Below are 17632 nucleotides of genomic sequence, written 5' to 3'. Positions count from 1 at the left end.
CTTCAAATTATCCCACCTGAGGGGTAAGGGAGCTGGAGTAGTTATTCACCAACCCCTGAGAGTCACTGGCCTGCCACTATAGACGGTGTGGCTTTCCACAATTCCAGAAAAAGTCCTCAGGCACAGAGGTCTTGATACTGGGGTCTAGAAGTTTGCTGCTAAAATGGGAGGGTCCTAGGAATATGGGTGGGGTTCTCAAGGTGTTTGCTATGGCTCTCATTCATTTGTTTGCACACCAACTGCTCAGCAGTGCCCAAAAGTTTATTGCCACAATACAAAATATCACATCTTCCCTGCCTTCTAAATTATTGGAGGAATACAGGTCTCTTACTAATCTATGTTTGCAGAAAAACAGAACTTTATCATTAAAGAGAAAGAGAAACAGACTTAAAACATTCCCATTCCCAATTCATTCAAAACCACTTCATTTTATATTTTTATACACCATGCAAAATGTATCCCAATTATCTACAAATATCTAAGGGATAGATGGGGTGTGCTGATCTCCAAGTTAATGGTGATGGGATCAAACTTCTGAGCCGTGTGGCCCTGCTCTGACCTCCCATTTAGGCATTGACATTTTCTCTTAAGCTCAGCACTGGCACTGTTCCAACCGTTCGTGTTATTCAATACGAGGTTTTATAAAAAAAACTCCACCTCCTTTTATTTATTTTTTCTTGGATGAAGCTTTTTAAAAATGTTAATCTATAGATCCTCCTCCTCCATAATTATACTTGCCAGACGAGTAGGAGCCAAACAATTAAATTCCCCATAGGTACTGAGTGTAATAATTCCTCATGAATCAGAAGATTAAGCATGGCAACAACAAATGGAACAAGATGGTCTAAGCTCTGTTTTTCCTGCAGAACAGCAAATAGTTGCAAATCAAAAAGCAGTTCTCCTTAATTACCACTGTATGAGGCAGTGGGCTAAAAGCAGGCTCATTTGGTAATGTTTTCTGTGTGGCTACAGTATGTACACACAGTGAAGGCCTTTATGCACCGTCTAATAGACAATATTATATACTAGGGTACTGCTGACGTTCATTTTATGTGGAGATACAACTGGTATGCCCAGGACACTGGCCTCCAACCTGTGTATGCACTGAACTAAAGGAACAGTTTTGCTTGCTCAAGCCAGGCAAGGCTATTTATACTTAAACACCATCTTTGCGACTTACAACATGCCCTACGAGGTGAAGGTCCATGAGCAGGACAGGCTGCAATCGTGGGCTGTGATCTCAGGGAGCCCTGCCAGCTGTAGCCTGTAGGGAGCTTCACCAAGTTGACATGTTTTCCTCTCTCTTTACCCTCGAATCAACTACCCTGCTGATCTGGAGGCCGTTGGGGACATGAAGTCTTGCAGTAGGAATCACAGAACTGATGTAGGAAAATGAATAGCAGAGCTGTATGTTTTATCCCCTCTCTTTGCTCCCCAAATTAGACCTGCTTGTTTATTGAAATTGGTCAAACAGTTTAATTAGCATTCCATGTTTGTTATTTCTTTAATCAAGGTTTCATACAGAACAAGGCAACAAGCCAGGCCAATAATGAGTTTCCTCCACCTACTCTTAAGTTAAATACTTGCTGAGATTCCCATTCATTTCCCAGGGATGTCTCATCACTGATGTACTTTCACTTATCATCAGGGTTATTGGACGCTGCCTGTAAATGCATACTAATTAGCAGTTAGGTGATATATATATATTTATGTTAATTTATAGTTATATATAGGTACCCATAAAACATGAATTTTTCTGAGTGAGAAGAGTTGAATGTTTTTCTGATGGAATCTGAGAGAATGTGAAGGCCATCTATGAGGAAAAATGATTCAAAAGATTTACTGACTCATGTTTGAAAGCCCATAAATTAACCTTTTGCCTTTAAAAAGTTCACTTAAGATATATAAGCAAGGATATAAAACAATTCTCTGAAAAAGTGCTCAAGTATCTAATTACTTGGGTTCCCATAACAAGTTGAGATGCTTAAAAGAAGTGTCGAAGGTCAGGGCCAGCTTGGCAAATGGATTTCATTTTGTTTCATCCAAAATACTGCTCTGCTTTTAGCTGCAAATGTAGATAACTTAGGCAATGCTGAAGAAATTATGCAAATCCTAATTGCAAACAGTTTTCCTTTTAGCTTTTTTACATTTAGACTAACTGTAGTAATTATTTGAAAACCTTTTTGAATCCCACACTTAATAAAAGGAAATTTTATGCAAACAGTGAAAGAGAATTTCAAAGCACTAAGTGAGGGTGATGCTGGATCGCCTTCAGCGGCTAGTAAATTGGTGAGGAGTTTATTTCTGATCTTCCTACTTTTGGTATCAAGATCTACTGAGGTCTTGGCAGCTCTACAAAGAGCAGCAAAGGGAGCAAAGATTAGTTCCTGCCGAGGTATTTGGGGGACAGGTTGTGAAGAAGGAAGGGTCGTGATCCACCAAGTGGCTGATGCGGCCATGTCTCCCAGCTTTGTAGGTATACTAGGCAAAATAGAATAATGGTTAAGAATTATAGAAACTGAAGATGGACTTCTTGCAACCATATCCTATCTCTGTACCTCGTTGGCTTTTTGACCTCACTTCTATGAACCTTGGTTTCCTCATCTGTAAGAGAACAGTACTAGTCCCTACCTCATATGATTGTGTGGAGGATTCAGTGTGTTCATACATGTGAAGCAAAGCCCTTATAGCAGTGCCTGGTACAAACAAGGGCTATGTGCCCATTATTATTACATGGGCTATGACTTTTAAAATGTGAACAAATGAAAGTATCTACACGTGCCCCTGGCTGGAATTACTTTCTGGGAGTAAGTACTGTCTATGGCTAGCATAATGATCTGTTAAGAGAAGGCTGGGGACTTCCCTGGTGGCCCAGTGGTTAAGAATTCACCTGCCAATGCAGGGGACATGGGTTCGATCCCTGGTCCAGGAAGATCCCACGTGCCGTGGAGCAACTAAGCCCATGTGCCACAACTACTTAGCATGCGCTCTAGAGCCTGTGAGCCACAACTACTGACCCCACGCGCCACAACTAGTGAAGCCCGTGCACCTAGAGCCCGTGCTGTGCAACAAGAGAAGCCACCGCAATGAGAAGCCCGCATACCACAACGAAGAGTAGCCCCCCGCTCGCCACACTAGAGAAAGCCCGCGCAGCAACGAAGACCCAACGTAGCCATAAATAAATAAATAAATAAATAAATAAATAAATAAATAAATAAATAAAAAGAGAAGGTTGGAAATTGTGAAAGGCAGCAGTGCGTGAGTTCTGAGGCAGGTCTATCTGGGCTTGGAGACACTTGGACAAATTACGTAACTCTGCAAACCTCTATTGTCTTCATCTGTAAAATGAAGATAAAGTAAGGTCCACTTCAGAGATTCTTAGGAAGATTAATGAAATTAGGCATCAGGAGCATTCAGCATTAGCACCTGGCACAGTGTGAGTGCCAGATAATGGAGAACAAGGCTTCTCAGCCTTAGTACTATTGACATTTTGGGTCAGATAATTCTTTGTTATGGGACGGCTATAGGACGTTTAGCAATAACCCTGGCCTCCATCCACTAGATGCTGGTAGCATACTGCCAATTTTCACAAACAAAAATACCACTGGACATTGCCAAATGTCTCTGGAGGACAGTATTTGCTCCTGGTTGAGGGAGAGGAAGTATATAAAAAACAGGAATATCCACATACGATCTTCCTTTTTGACAAAGCCAGCCTGTTGTCAAGGACAAGAGGAAAGGGGAGGAGTGAAGTCAAACGAAGCAACTATTGTGTCCAGTTTGTCCCAAGTTCCTGGGGGCTCTCTAGAGGTCTGCGGTTGGAAAGTTTAGAGATATGAGGATATTTCACAGCTCTGTTCCCCTCACTAACTTTCTTACTAATTGATGGGGACCTCCTGAGTTCCCATCCCTTGGTCCCAGAGAGCATCCCCTGTTGCCCAATAAAACCTGTGCTTTTTGTCTCAACTGACAAAGCAAATTGCAATAGTGAAATCGCTAGCCTTAGTCTTAAATTATTCTTGGAAGTAGGTAAGGAAATCAGGGTCATATCTTAAATTTTCAGCCTGATTTTATTTGGATTTGCTTACTCTTATTACTGCTGTTGTGGTCCAATTACTAATTTATACCCTGATAGACTATGCTGGTTATTCTAATTTAAACAAAGACAGAAAGATTTAAGGATTAAATCTTTAATCCAGAAAATGGAGCTAAATGGCTTTATTCATATATATTTACAAAAAATATTCATTGAAAGTTTACCATGGGCCAGGCATTGTTTGGGAGATTTGGGATATATCAGGGAACAAAACAGGTGAAACTTTCCTCCCTCTTGGAAATTAGCTATCAATTTTTTAGAACAGTAACGGCCTGATTGAACAAATATATACCTACAGGCTCAAATACTTCAAACCCGATTGATTCCCTTTTCCTCATTCAGTTCCATTCTGCTCTCAATTTTCTTTCTCCCCCAGATTTCCTGACCTTAATTTTCCATACCGTGGAACAGAAATGCAATAGGTGAGTCGAATATGGCTTTCTGTATGTAACTCCCAATCTTTTTCTGTCAGTTGCAGACTCTCAAAATGAAAGAGTCATCCTGTCTTGATCGAAAGACATGTTTGCTCCTGGGTTAAGAGCCTGATCATTATAGTATAGGCTCTAGAGTGCATGAATCTCTGTGACTCTCACAGTCATAGCTTTGAGGATTATAAATACTGGTGAACCGTCCCCCCTTCCCACCTGTGCCCATACGGGTGAGCCAGCCCTTGGTTTGTTTCCTATCCAAACTCTCTCTGCTCCAGCTACACTTTGGCCACATAAGAAAGTTTTAACAGAGCAAAAGATGAGACTTGTTAATGGGCCAAACTCCGAGGGTAAGATTCCAGACATCTTGGCACATTGATCTCCAAGGAGTAGCATATATTCTTGTGGAGAATAGTTCAAGCTTTTGGATCAAAACTTGTCCACTTGTCTGTAGGCTGGGTATTCAATGTAAGTGAGAAGTCGATAAAAAAAGATAATTATGAAACAGGCCTTAGACTGGAGTGTCATTACTAGACTTTCTGTGAGAACAATTCCTGTGGATTCATCATTGGTGTGTCAAGCAGTAACGGGCTGCATTTCAAAAGAAACTTAAAGGGAGGAGAAGTATTTGGACTCCAGGTTTAGGGATGGGAAGAAATGAGAGATGAAATAGGTGTTTGATTTTATGTTGAGTCCCAGTTTCTGTGCTTTTTACTTTGGCATTTATTTTCATGCTATTTACATACCACAGTCTTGAACGTACTATGGATAGAAACTTCCCTTTTAAAACTCATATAGAACACAAATTTAAAAGGTACTAATGAAGTTTTTCACTCCACATTGCCCTGACATACCAAACACAGTTCCCCTTTCAAAAGGGCTATTAGCTGACTTGGAAAGATTTGTAAATAATACTGAGTACATAGATTTGTCAGAATCACTTTCTCTGGGACATCTGCATCTTTTTCACGTTCTCTAGGTCAGTTTAAAAACATTATTTGATCTTACAGTCTTAGCATCTAATAATTAACCATATGTGGTCATTCAAACAGCCATTGAAGTTGGTCCATGAATGTGCAATACTTGGGATTATCTCCTTCACACTTTAATTAAGGGAAAACAAGTTTAGACAGTCTGTATAGGAGGGAAAAGTGTATTTTTCTGAGCTTTTTTCTTTCTGTGACGCATTGCTTCTTCCTTCTCCTAAATCTTTTCCAAGTCAGGCTTTACTTAGCTCTTTGCTGCAAAGTAGAATCGTTCAGGCAGAGCTTACAGAAGATGATAGGCCATTGTGAGTAAGAAGGGTATAAGGGGTTGTGTCCCCTGTGGGGAGAGGGCAAATCAGATTTTCCAGCTAAACAGAAATTTGCTGCAGTAATTACTCTTTATCATTAACGACAGGCAATTGCCATAGCAACTGGCTGCCACCTGTCTCTTACACACCAGCTCTGTACATTCTGAAACAGAATAAGAGACATTGCAAAGGCAGTTGTGGAGCCACAAGTCGGAAGTAGGAATGAAACTCTATGCTGATATTCAGAATTTAAAAGCTGGTGGCATGCGTGGTTCATCTTGTTCCTGAAAGCATTAGATAACAATAAAACTTAGGAGAATTTGATTTTTAAAAAACGAATGAACAGTGCTGACCTAGGACAGGGTAATGGTTAAGGGCACAGCTCTGGATTTGGAGGAAACTGGGGTTTTATCCAAGCTTCTCCACTTACTGGCTGAGTGACCCTGGGCAATGGCTTAACCTCCCTAAGCATAATAGGGTTAAACTCAGAGTTGAAAGGATTAAACTGGATAATGTTTGTAAAGCACTTAGCATAAGGTGAGCACTCCATCAGTGGTAGCTGCAAACGACAGCTTCCTGGCAGCAGGTGAATTGAGCACATAGCAAGGGCACAATACAAGGCTCTTGCTGACTTTGCAAATTAGATCACGGGTGGACCACTGCTCAGGGAATCCAGGTCTCCCAATTACATGCTCTACAAGCTCTCTCTCCACTTTACTTTGTATGTGTGGAGGCATATGCACAGAGGCATGCAGACACAGCCTTTGAGTGAACATAATTTTGATCTCTGCATTTTAGAAATGTCTTCTCAATACCAGAGAGTTCAGCAGGTCACTTATTCTTTCTAATGACACTCCATATAGACAAATCTCTGTGACAGCTAAAATTAGTTTTTCTTTTTAATCTCCTTGATTACATTTCTAACCTCTTTAGCACTCCTCTCACCCCGAGTCTTGGCACTGTTCTGAGGCCAATTAGAGATGTTAACCACTCTGTGCCTACAGCGGAGGGATTTTTAAGACATCATCGGGTGGTGAGGACATGCCAGATTTTCTTTTTCTTTGACCTATGTGCCAAAGAAAACTATTCAATAACTAGAACCAGTCTTATAAGGTGTGTATACCTCTTTCTCTGCTATATATCATAGAGTGTTAAGATAAATTAGGATTTGTCTAATCCTAAACTATGTTGCAGTGCACAACCTACAAATCACAAACATTTCCCCCTGAACTACTAACTGTCTGAGTGTTGTTCTAGATATCAGTAACCTAAAGCAGAACTCAGGGTCATTCTTGGCATCGATATTTCCATCACCCAGCATAATTTAAATTCAATGGTTTGTCCCCTTCTATACAGTCTTCAGCTCTCTGTTTTCTGTCTAAACTCACTGCTTTTTCTTGGTTCCGGCCTCACCATCTCCGTCCTGAATTGCTGTGACAGTCTACGAGCTGGTCTCCTTCTCTCCTATTCATTTTCCATGCTTCAGTCAGCATGATTTTATAAAATGCTAAAGTAATCATGTTACTCTCTTTAAAAAAGAACTTTTAGTGGGTTTCCATCACCTCCGTGATAAAGATCCTTAGCCACCTGCTTCTGTTCACCTCTCTAGTCACATCTTCCATTTTTCTCCAGGGATACCCACTTACACCTGGCCATTCCATGCTTCTTGCCTTGGCCCAGGCTTTCTTCTATATAAAACACCCTTCATCCTTATTCATTTTTCAAAGTCCTGCACAGATGTCACCTCTTCTTTGAGGATTTTTCCATTTACTTTTCCCCGAAAGACTATAACTCCCTCTTTTGTTATAGTTCTCTATATTGACTACAATCTTATTATGTAAAAATACTTTATTCTTTCTTACTAGACTTTTTTTTTTTTTCCCCCTCACAGGTAAGGTCTGGATCTCATCCATTTTTGATACCCTTAGGGTCTGGTAATATAGTAAGTCCTTAATAAAATGTATTTGATGTAAACACATATTAGATATTTCTATGGATAGCATGGTCTTTTAAAAAACTCTGCTAATGAAAGAACTTTATTGGAATCATGTTTTTACATGATTCCTGGATCCTCAGATAGAATTTACAAAATTATAGGCTTGTAGTATCCTACTCCCAAAGTAGCTCTCTCCTTTTCATAATTAAAATAATTTTTATACCCGATGACATACAAAAAAATGCTCACAGACTGTTAAAAAATTACAATATAAAACTATATTTGAAATATCAAAATTTGGTAAAAACCTATCAACAAAAATATATAATCCTGGAAGAAAAGTAATACAATATCAATGGTGTTTACTGGTGGGTGAAAGGAGTATGGATAATTTTTTTCTTTTGTTATTCCAAATTCTTTACAAAGACCATGTATTCCATAATCAAAAAAAAAAAAAAAAAAAAAAGATAGTAATTGACATGGATGTCAAGTGATTTTCCCTCAGAAGGATTACCTAAACTTGCTTATTTACTCTTGTTACTTAGGACAGAAAGTGGTAGGTAAATGTCTTCAATTGTTTATCTGTGTTTTTGGTCCTAAACAATTCCATTTTGCTATAGGATCTGAACTATCTCAGTACTGTAGGCTTCAAATCACTATTTCCACTAGATGTCACCAAACTACTGACAAAAGTAGCTCAAATGCTCGGCACATATTGAAACAGCTTTTAAAAACATTTAAAACCCCATTATTCAGTATTCCTTGGTATAATACAAAGCATTCAGAATGTGAAGAATTAGTAAGAAAATGCATATTACATAAGGTCCTGGCCCCTTACATAACAAGTGACGGCTTATATGGCTCCTTTGGCTTTATTTAATCTATATTTTATTAGCTTCTTAATATAAACGTGAGGAGAAAACTGATCTCAGGAACCCTGTTAAAATTTTTTTGTTATTATTTCCAGGTGATTTCAAGCTCTCTTTTTACATAGTACATGGAGCAGAAGAAGGTCAGAATTCTGAAACTCCTTTCTGAACAATGTGTTTTAACCTAACACAGCTTCCATCACAGAATGACTAACTCCTTGGTTAATGAACAGAAATACCGGTATCTTTTCCTATTGGGATGATTTTCATGACATCTTAATTTATTATAAAGCTGTTTATAGCTCACTTTATGTTTCAGAAAACAAAGTAAATAACTTTTCCTTGAGGAATGAAATAAGGCATGTCTTCTCTAATCCAACAAAGGGCAGCTAGAAAGCCATGTTTCTTTAAATATATGAGCCTATTTACTTTTTAGGTTCAAAACTGGTCTTTTTTTTGATTGGCTCAGTTAACAACTAAAGTGGGGGGTTGGAGGAAGCTCTTTTCCAATCATTTTGGCCTGGGAATGAAAATGATTGGCCAAGCAAAAGACATTTAAATTAGACAGGGGGCTCTTGGAAAGAAATCCATGTACTGTCTCCTACATTATTGCTCTCTACTGTGATGTTTGGTTTTTTAAGATGTGATACATTATTTTTCTTATGCTTCACCATGGGACGACAAGGCATAACACAACAGTTTGTAAACAAAAGTCTGACTAAATTTCTCAGGTTCCTTCTTTCTCCAAATTTTTTTTCAGTTGTTACCCTTTTGAAATGGAACATGCTAATCTCTTTTCACAGTCTTAAGGATTTCTATTATTGTCTATTTTAAATTTCCTCTGTCCCTTTTATGACAATTGTAGCATATTCTCAGTGTAAAAATTTTAAAATAACAAAGAGAGCATTACTGATGATAACCATGGTTTTACTAATAGCGAAACAACTACTCTTGATTTCAAAAGGATAGAAACCAAACCAAACCACAAGCTCCCATCATTGGCCACATATCTCAGACCATTTCTGAAACATTTTTTTTCATATCTTAATTGGAGTATAATTGTTTTACAATGGTGTGTTAGTTTCTGCTGTATCACAAAGTGAATCAGCTATACATATACATATATCCCCATATCCCCTCCCTTTTGCGTCTCCCTCCCACCCTACCTATCCCACCCCTCTAGGTGGTCACAGAGCACCGAGCTGATCTCCCTGTGCTATGCAGCTGCTTCCCACTAGCTATCTATTTTACATTTGGTAGTGTATATATGTCCATGTCTGAAACATTTTTAAAGAAAAAAAGGATAAGTGACATTGATCATCACATTTCAAATGTTATCAACCCAAAGTAAATAAAGCTGCATTTCATCAGGGATCTTAGCTTCCACTACTGAGAATATTATGGTTAGCACAGCAAATTTTTTTTTAAGCAGGTTTTTTATTAGTTATCTATTTTATACATATTAGTGTATATATGTCAATCCCAAAGAACAGCAAATTTTATTTTACTTTGTTTTGTGTAAAAACTATGAATTGGACTTCCCTGGCGGTCCAGTGGTTAAGACCCGCGCTTCCACTGCAGGGGGCACAGGTTTGACCCCTGGTCAGGGAATTAAGACCCTGCATGCCGCATGATGCGGCCAAAAACTTAAAAAAAAAAAAAACTATGAATTATACACACTATGGATATAAATGTCATGGCAGGCAGGATAACCTCAGTGTTATGGGATTCTAGTTTCTGCAAGTGTTCATCAGTTATGACCTGAAACTTCCTTGGTTTGCACCCTTAACACTGTTTTGCTGATACACATGTACGGTTTCATCATACAAAGAAGTCAGATCTGTGTTAGATCTTCCTGCAATATTGTAGCATGTAATTGCAATTTAGTTTTGCTGCCCTAGGCATTTCCTTCAAAATATTCTACATGTACCTTTCACATGAAATATTCATCTGAGTCCTTCTGATATGGTGGCAAGCCTCAGCTGTAAAGTGGAGAAGCTGTTTTTGGACGTCCCTCTCCAGATATCTGGATTTGCTTCTCTACAGCACTTGAAAAAATAGTTTCCATCAGCGATATACAAGGCCTGATAAGCTCACGCCCTTGACACATTTTAAAATATTATTATTCAATGCCTTTCTTTTCTGTGGCCACCCAAACTCCTCTATTTCAGCTCCAAAGCATAGTGCATTTACTCTAATTATGTTATTTTTCATATTCACTGTCTCCTTGCTGCAAATGATTACTGAAATGCAGGCAGAGATAGGAATTTGTTGGTGGGCTCGCATCCATGAAATTACTCTGGTTTCTCAGAGTCTGAGACTGCAACTTCACATCTTTTGAAATAGAAGTTCATTTTACGGTGGGTCAACTTCTTTATAAATATTTGTGGTAATTTGCTTCAGTTCTTTAACTTCTTATGTTTTAATGAATGCTCCAGGACAAACTTGCTGCAAGGGAGTTAGTTTTAAGCAATGCAAGGTACTGGTATCCACACAGTTTGGTGAAAAAGAAGTCCGGCACTAAATTTTTTATTGGCGTTTGCTTTGGGAGTCAGCCATGAAAATGTGCTCAGCTCATTACTGAAGGATACTGAAACACATTTCTTGCCGACATGGCGTCATCTGTGGTGTGGATGGAACCTTCATGCTGACAAATACTGCATAAATGGCTGTTACAGCCAGTAGGCACTCCTGATGATTAACTATAAAAATGTTTTTGACTCTGGTTGCTGACAAGAATGACAATGCTTTGGCCAGACTGGCCTCCTTCTGGACACCAAAGGATGTTCCAGTCTTGGTTTTACCATCTGGTTTCAATATAAGCCAGGAACGATGAAGAGAAGAGAGTCTTTTAAAGAGGCAGTGATCGGCTAATACTTCTGGCTGTATAATCTTTCTTTGAAAAATGAAAAAATGCACTGAGGCCCAGAGAAAAAAGCAACAGCTTCTGAAATTCTATTTTCTAGGATAGATAAAGGCGTTTTGAACATCCTCATAAGGCAAAGGGATCTGACTGTGTGAGTCACACATATAAGCTTTATGCAGAAAAGACAGTTAAATGTGTGAGCTTGTCCTGTAGAGCTGAAGTTTAGTATGTGTGAAGAAAGGCCAAGCATGTATCTAACAGGAATAATTTCCTTCTAAGTAAACTTAAATTTATTAATCTGATGTAGGAACACTGACTTCTTCAAATGGTAATAAAAGGAGCAACAGCAATAATATTTCTGTAATGCTTTATAATTTGCAAAAGGCATTCAAGGAGATTGTTTCCTTTGATCCTCACAAATACCCTGTACTACAAGTATTATTTTTATACCTTCAATTTACACACAGGGAAACCAACTCAGAGAGACTAAAAATTCATCCAAGGTCACATAGCAAGTGGCAGGGGTCGGGGAAGCGGAAGAATTCTAACTCTGGTGACCTGTTGTCAAAACCAGTACACTTTCCACTACCTCACACTGCATCATATCCTCCCAGCAAAAGTCCTATGGTCCAAGAAAAGTCAGGTTAATTCCATGACCATAACTTGAAGAATAAAATATTGCCTTATGCCTCCTGTAACTCGCCATGATTTTGCATAGAATGCTTCTTAGACTCTAATGTCATGGACTATTTTGCTTTATCAATTAATGATGAGAACTTGAATTGTGTGGGTGGTGTGGTATAGACTATAATTGTCTTGGGTGGGAAAGCATGGTGAAAGCCTCGTATGTTGCGTTCAAAAGGGCTTATTTGTAGAGTGAAGTTGCTTAAATAATGCATCAAACAAATCCCCACACGTCTTTTATCTCAGAGTTTCTTCTATCCCATTCTTGTCTCTTAGACGTTACAACTGTATGTCCTTGTCTCTGTGCAAACTGAATGGCACTTTCATAAGGAGGAAGGCAGTAATGATAAGGATAAAAGTAATTTATTATACTAAATACTATCTCTATTCAGTATAATAACTGACATATAGTAATATATAAAAGTTTTTATTTCAGAGCCAAAATGAAACCCTTGAGGCCTTCTCTGGAAATTCAGACCCATACATTCCTTTTTTCTCTGAATTGCTATAGTACTTACAGCTGATCCAGCAGATATATTTTAATAGACTAAATTTTAATTAATTAAATAATATATTGAATTACTTAATAAATAAAATTTAATAAAATTTTTAGTGTTCCCTAGTTGTTACATGTGTGTTAGTTTTCTTTTTCCTATCAGGCTATAAATTCATTGAGGTTATGAATTATGATTTATATTTCTTTGTAAACTCCATAATAAATATGCTGGTAGGTAATTATGTTTTCAACAAATTCTTGTTGGTTATGTAAAAGGTAATACATAGAAATATGTGAACTAGCAGTCCTAGTCAGATATAGAAAGACTGATATTGGGAGTAAGGAAGGGATGAGGGTACACAGAGAGGAAAAGAGAAGGAAAATGAAGGACCCTTTGCACTATGCAACAGGTATTCTGCTAAGTCATCTAATGTAATCTTCCTAATAACCCTATCATTATTTTACATAAGAAGAAAAAAGTGATGTAAGATAGCATTTGTTTTCTTACCTGAAGCTTGGGTAGCTGGGTAATTGGGAACCATTCTGAGAAGAGTTGGATGTAGGTGTGCCAAGAACTACACAAGCCAAAACTATATCGACTGGCAATCAAGCTTAAGAGTGGCTCTTTACATTTAAGGGGTTAATACCAAAAATATACAAACAGCTCAGACAACTCAATATTTTAAAAAACCCAAACAACCCGATTAACAAATGGGCAGAAGACCTGAATAGACATTTTTCCAAAGAAGATATACAGCTGGCCTATAGGCACATGAAAAGATGATCAATATTGCTAATCATCAGAGAAATGCAAATCAAAACCACAGTGAGGTATCACCTCACACCTGTCAGAATGGCCATCATCAAAAAGTTTACAAACAACAAATGTTGGAGATGATGTGGAGAAAAGAGAATCCTAGTACACTGCTGGTGGGAACGTAAATTGGTGCATCCACTGTAGAAAACAGTATTGAGGTTCCTCAAAAAACTAAAAATAGAGCTTCCATACGATCCAGCTATTCCACTCCCATATATTAGAAGAAAACAAAAACACTAATTCAAAAAGATACATGCCCCCAATGTTCATAGTAGAATTATTTACAATAACCAAGATATGGAAGCAACTTAAGTGTCCATCAATAGATGAATGGATAAAGAAGATTGTGTGTGTATATATATATACACACACAATAGGTTATTACTCATTCATAAAAAAGAATGAAATTCTGCCACTTGCAACAATGTGGATGGACCTAGAGGGTATTATGCTTAGTGAAATAAGTCAGACAGAGGAAGACAAATACTCTATATTTTCACTTATATGTGGAATCTAAAAAGTAAAACAAATGAATACGACAAAACAGAAACAGACTCATAGGTATAGAACAAACTAATAGTTACCAGTGGGGACAGGGAAGCGGGGAGGGGCAAGATAGGGGTAGGGGATTAAGAAAAAGAAACTACTATTTATAAATAAGCAACAAGGATATATTGTACAGCACAGGGAAATACAGCCATTATTTTGTAATAACTTTAAATGGACTATAATGTATAAAGATACTGAATCACTATGTTGTACACCTGAAACGAATATCATATTGTAAATCAGTTATACTTCAATAAAAAAAGAGTGGCTCTTTACTAGTATCATTTGTCTTTTCACCTTGCATGCCCCTTTCTCAGAAGCAATGGCATCCAGGTCTCAGTTGCTAAGTTTGCAGTGACCCTTGAGGTTTCCCTGCTGATCTTGAAGAACTTTCTGAGGGCCACCTTCTTCACCTCTACCTGGGTCTGTTGGTTTTGGGCTGCCCATTAAGGAACAGCAAGAGATAGGGAAGCTGCTTGGCTTTGCCTTCACAGGCTTTGATGTTGGCCCCCTCTGTAGAGGCCACTCCCAGCCCATCCGTAGGCATTCTGGATCAAACAGAATGAGACTGAGCGATAACATTGTTTTTACTTTCTGTCAAAATCAAGCCCACCAACTCAGTTCCTACCATGCTGTGAATAGGTACCTGGATGAAACTTGGCTTTTTTTGGGCAAGTACTAGTTTGAACTTTTTATCCTCGTTTCACCTGTTCTTCCTCCAAATCAATAGAAAGCCTGGCTAGTTGAGCAACAATGCATCTTGTACTGATCATCAAATATTATGGAATAATTATAAGGGGTCTGAGTTTGTTCTGACTGGTTATTATTATTTTTTTTAATGCATTATAGAGTCACAGGGTTGGAAAGAACCTAAAGAGTTCTGGTATTATAAGGCAAAGACTCCAGAGACCAGTGCCTACCATAACGGAACGTATATACTATCTGTGTCGGAAAAGATGGTGGTTAGAGGTGATAGATAAAAATTCAAATTCCTGGGCCCCTGTTGAAACTTCCTGAATCTACTCTGCAAGTGGAACACAGAAATCTGCATTTTAAAATATGATCCCCAGGTGAGAGCTACTGCCATTAACTGTGCAGCCCACTTGATTCTATTTACCAACAGTGGCCTCCAGAATTCATGAGAAGCGGTCTTTTGCTGAAACTCTGAAAAGGTGATTTTGTTTAAAAAAACAGATGTGTTTATCCATGTCAGAAGGAAAGATATAGATATTTACTAAATAAACACTGATTATGCATGTGTTATAGCTCTGTCCCTGTGGTAGGCACCCAGAGAACAGAGATGAAATAAGACCTAGAACTCCGCTTGAGGACTCGCAGGTTAGTTCTAGATACAAACCAATGCACACCTAATTACAATATAATGTCATAGTGCCACTGGGAATTGTGTAATTTAAGGGCAGTTAGGCAGTATGTATCAAGAACCTTAAGAACGTACACAGACAAAATAATTCCACGTCTATAAACTTATCTTAAGGAAGTAAGTGTAACTAGCTCACCAAGAGCAAACTAACATTTATTTACTATGAACTTACATGTACTTTCTCACTGGTCCATGAAATCCCTAGGAATTAGGTGAAATTACCTTCCTTTTACAGATGAAGGAACTAAAGCTTTGAGATGTTAAGAGATTTATCCAAGATCACAACTACTAGAAAGTGACAGGACCCAAACCTCAGTCTGACGGGGACAAAAGATTATGCTCTTAACCACTGAGCTTTACTTCTCAAGAGTACAGCTGCATGAACAGTCATGGAAGAGCTGCATATTAATATAAAAATGGGAAATATCCTAATATCCAGCATCAGGGACTTGGTTAAACAAATTATGCTATAGCTATATGATGGGACAATACATTCAGATACTGAAAATTATACTAAAGATAATATGATTTGGCAGGAATTTAAACATAAGGTACTTTCAAATGGTCTATTATATCTTATGTGTCTGTTTCAATGTAGTCATATTAAGTTACAACCACAAAATCGGAAATCTGATTATTTGGCTGGAATTAACCAAATCCTCCTAGTCTCCCACAATGTAGAACCTCTTGATCACTTGAATTCCAACTGTTTCCATTGGAGGCCCAGAATAGCATGGTGGCACAGAGAGGCTATCATAAACAAAGAACTGGGTTCTTGTCTAACCTAACTAGATTCCCAATATTCTCCAAGGGCCTCATTTAACAGGATGACTGACTTTGAACCCCTGTTTGACTATATGAAGAATGGGGGAGGGTATCCCCAAAGCCCAGGACAAATCAGTGGTCACCCTGACCATTAGAGTTCGAGCTATTTCTGACTACCTGAGACAAGAGCTGACTGGGTAATGGAGTGTCAGGTTACCATACCCCAGGCCTTGCTGTCTTACTTTACATTTAATTTTGACATAAATGTTGGGAATATGCCTTAATAAGTTCTCAAGTGGACCAGGAAAAAGATATTAACATTTAAAAACACAAAATACTGCACTTGTAAAATATAAAATTAAACGTAAAGCTGAGATACTTATAGTATATTCTCAACCTGCTGGGGTTTACTTAAGGGTCTGCTATTAATTGGTGTGTGTGTGTGTGTGTGTACCTGTGGGCACTCTCACAATATTATGAGAAAGAAGTGATCGACAATCAGTAAACTTGTGTCAGAACTATAAATTTTTTTAATAAGAAGACTAAGACATATTCCAAGTTCAGTTCATTTTTACCAAGGATGGAAATTATTCTATACATTTAGTTGAATTACTCATATTTTTAATTTCATGGCTTAAAACAAAGTATATACCGGTTAATGCGTAATTAATCAGACTTTTAAATAAACTAGGACATTTCAATTCTGTAACTGTTCTAGATACCAGAAGTTTTATTATCCTAGCCAAATTAATTGCCCCACCCACATCTGTTTTTAAGAAATAAAAGAGGGGGCTTCCCTGGTGGCGCAGTGGTTGAGAATCCGCCTGCCAATGCAGGGGACATGGGTTCGAACCCTCGTCCGGGAAGATTTCACATGCCTTGGAGCAACTAAGCCCGTGCACTACAACTACCGAGCCTGCGCTCTAGAGTCTGTGAGTCATGGGCCGCAACTACTGAAGCCCGTGTGCCTAAAGCCCGTGCTCCACAAGAAGAGAAGCCACCGCAGTGAGATGCCCCACACCACAAGGAAGAGTAGCCCCCGCTCAGTGCAACTAAACCCCGTGCACAGCAACGAAGACCCAATGCAGCCCCAAATAAATAAATTTATTAAAAGAAAAAAAAGAAATAAAAGAGGGATATTAGGGATTTATGTCTCAGGTATTATCAACTCCCACTAATTCTACCAGGTAATGTCTCAGCCTTTTACTTTCTTTTGCCTGTGAAGACTATATATACACATATGTGTGTATACATAAATAACACGCATATCCTTGTTTTCCAGAGATAAACATCTTTAAATAAGGACATACAGAGTTTTCCCTCTAACTGTAAACTGTAACAGCACTGCACTTTCTGTGACTTAAGATGAAGTATCAATACTTCATTATCCAAGTCACATTATCATCTGGAAAGAGCTGGCTGTGATTAAACTGCTCTTAACTGTATTTAAA

This window comes from Aethalodelphis obliquidens, unplaced genomic scaffold (assembly GCF_003676395.1).
Source record: "Aethalodelphis obliquidens isolate GAN/ISIS:26980383/991018 unplaced genomic scaffold, ASM367639v1 scaffold10, whole genome shotgun sequence".
NCBI classification, from domain to species: domain Eukaryota; kingdom Metazoa; phylum Chordata; class Mammalia; order Artiodactyla; family Delphinidae; genus Aethalodelphis; species Aethalodelphis obliquidens.
The sequence above is the reverse complement of the archived record's forward strand: the minus strand, read 5'-3'. Positions refer to the sequence as shown.